The sequence below is a fragment of the Eimeria tenella genome, genomic scaffold (assembly GCF_000499545.2).
Source record: "Eimeria tenella Houghton genomic scaffold, Eth_scaff80, whole genome shotgun sequence".
Lineage (NCBI taxonomy): Eukaryota > Apicomplexa > Conoidasida > Eucoccidiorida > Eimeriidae > Eimeria > Eimeria tenella.
In genome coordinates this window covers 15612-18768 of record NW_013543456.1, presented here as the reverse complement: position 1 = coordinate 18768, position 3157 = coordinate 15612, and positions in this window count along the sequence as shown.

The window sequence follows — 3157 nt, the reverse complement described above, 5'->3', positions numbered from 1 at the left end:
TTTTTTTTTTTTTTTTTTTTTTTTTGGATTCTTCTGGGCTGCACAGGCCGCAGGGTATGCGGCACCCTCGAAACATGTCTTAGTTCTTTCAGTGATAGCTGTCTACTTCTGTGCCGAACCGACTTAATGTGCCCACCCTTTAGATTTTTTGTCCACCTTTGGCACTCACGCTAATGCTTTCCCCGCCGACAATTTTCTTCTGTGTTGCTATTCAAAGTCCTAGTGACAAGGTTTTCGCGACTAGTGCTTCTTCATAAAGTGCTCCAACGACGCTCCGTGCGGAACAAGACACGGCGACGTTACGCAAGTTCGTCATTTCAGTGGCACGGAGAATGAAATGAAGCATCGCCATGCAGTTCGTGAGCTGCACACGCCATGCGGAGCTGGCATAATTCAACCATGGCAGTCCTGGAGAAGCTGCAGAGCGAACGTTGTATGCCGTTTGCGTGTGGTCTGAGGACGTTACTGCACAGGGATTCACCGCTGCAAATTCCATCAAGGGCGCTAATGGCAGCTGCTGTGCGGGGCAGTGTTTGAGTGTTTAGATGGTGAATAGATGCGGCTTGTGCAGCACATCGTGAGGTTCGGGAACTGCGTGCGTAGCATGTGCCGCTGTTGGCAGAGCTTTCGAGGTGACGCGGAAATGACGTTTTGCAGTAGGGTTCGCTTGAATTTTCGAGGAAGCAATTAAGGTCTCGCGGCGCTGAGCAACGTCTTATTTTAGAGAGCCGGCTAACCGTTCTTGATGCGAGATAGTTGGCGGGATCTCAGTAGAAACGCGCAGACGCCATCACTGGCTGGCCACTTTTGTTGAAAGGGCGCAATCTAAACACATACCTCCCACAACGTCTACAGGTCAGACGCTTTGTGACGCGTAGCAGCCGCGAATTTGGATTTGTTGTTCGAAAGGAATGAAAGGCAGCTCTGTTTGTTGTTTGCAGAAGGTGTGTCTGTGGCACCGCGTGAAAATGTTTCAGAACAACGTGCCCGCGTTTGGCTGCAGCTTGCGTTAAGTCGTCAGTGTCTGCAGGGACTGGTGCTGCTTGTCTGACAGGCCCTGCAGTTGTGATTGGATGAATTTCTTGAGAGTGTCACTTTTATCGCAATCGAAACTTTTGCCTTTGTCTGTACCTTCGACGTTGTTCACAACTTGTTTTTGGTGCGGTTTCGTCTGCAGTCAGGTGCCTTCGCGGCTAGGAATGCTAGCCGAATAAGACACGGCACTGCTTCGACCTGCCGAGGAGCGAATGCCTTCATTCGCAGTGGGCAGCCATTGCATGAGTCACAGACTTAAATCGTCATCGTAGCAAGGTGAGAAAACCAGTTTTTTTCGTGTGCCGTACTCCCAATAACCTCATTGTTGTACACCGGTATTTCTCCTTGTGCTTTTCGCGTGCCAGATGCGGTTTTTGGGGAAAGACGAAAGAGCTGAGCGCCTATTTCTTCCATTCTGTGTGCAGAGGACGACGTTGGCATTGTGAGCTCACAGGGAGTACGCTGCAGCACGTGAACGGCCTTGAGAGTCCCGCATTGCATGGCTTCGTCGAAAGCTATGTAGGGGCTCGCTAAACTCAGTGAATTAATTGGTTTGGGCATCGTTTCTTGTTTCTTCTGTTGGCATTTTGACCAGCGCTTCGTTACAGTATGCACGGTTGTTTGAACCACTGGATCCGTGGTTTGGTGTCAGTGTAGACATTGCGGCACGTAGCACTTTCAAGCTAGCGTCATGGTATGTTATGTGGTGGCGTGTCAACAGCCCCAGGGCTCGCTGAAATGCCCGCACGTTAGGGCTAAGCGTTTGCAATGATTATATTTGCGTGCGCATCTTGAGGGCACGGCCTGCAATGGAGCCGTTCAGTACAAACTTTGCAGAAAAGCGAAAGGCCTTCACAATGTTTCACGACATTGTCAATAATGGAGTTCAGTTGGTGCGATCTGGGCCATAGGGAGACACTGCAAAGGCATGACACTCAGCTCGGTTAGATTCAGCGCCTCGCACTTTCAGTCTTCAGCAGTCTTGGTTGTCTCAGTGGTTGCGGAGAGATATATTGGAACTCTTGATGCAGGGCGTGTGCAATTGCATTGAATACTTGGCGGATGGGAAGTCGTGCTAGAGTGGTGTCTTCAGCGAGCGCGTGCGACGTGTTGGTGCAGAAGTTCATGTGCTGGGACGAGGCGCATCAGTCTTTTACCAGATTTTGTTGGACCTGTGCTTCTCCGCTTTTGCGGAAACGTTTTGTCTGGTGGCACCTGCTTTTCCTACCACATTCATGCTTGATTAGCAGTCTCTCAGCTGGGCATCATGTCATGTGTGCTCTTACGTTGGCACACGTATTCCCGCATATTATGTGTGAGGTGCGTCCGCAGTTTCACAAAAGATTCGCAAAAACACAACGCTGAACGACTTAATGGAGAGGCGGATCGTTTTGACACTCTCCTATTGGTATTTTTTCCGTTCCTCCGTATGCGCGTGTCCTGTTGTGCATATCCCTCTGTTTCTCACGACGTTTTGCAATATCGGAACGTCCACAACGTCCGCAGTAAACAGCGCTATGCAGCATTATCTCTCCACGACCTTCTAAATGCACGCTACACCCGCGCATATTCATAACACAGATGCGCGTTAATCTATTGATTCCCTCGAAAGTGAGCGCTTCTTCAAAGTGATCAGTTCTATAGATTGTCATATCATTTTGTCCATTTATTAATGTTTGAGATATGCAGTAACTACTGCATTGCAAATACCTGTTTCCGTTTGCAATGCTTCAAGCAGTCATTCATCAACTCAAGCAAACAAGCGTTAAGGCGTATAAAGCTTCTTTATCCACATTGGGTGCTTTTGGCTAAAACGATACTTGTCAAGCGTCTATCGATCCAAGAGGTTTACAGGGAATCTGCACCAGCTTCCCAATCTGAAAATAAGGGAATTTGGCTCTATCGCTGCATGTCAAGGGTGCAACGCGAGACGAGTCGAAGAGTGCGGAGAATCTGGACTGTCGGGCGACGTTACCATTCAGACTGTGCGTTTCAGGAAGACAAGGCGACGGCCTGGTAGCAAGGCGAGGAAACTTGTGTCCGTTGGTTTGGGGATGAGGTTGTTTCCAGTGCCGAAAATGCGCTGCAAGCTTTGGCCAAGCACGACATCTTAAAACGTTTG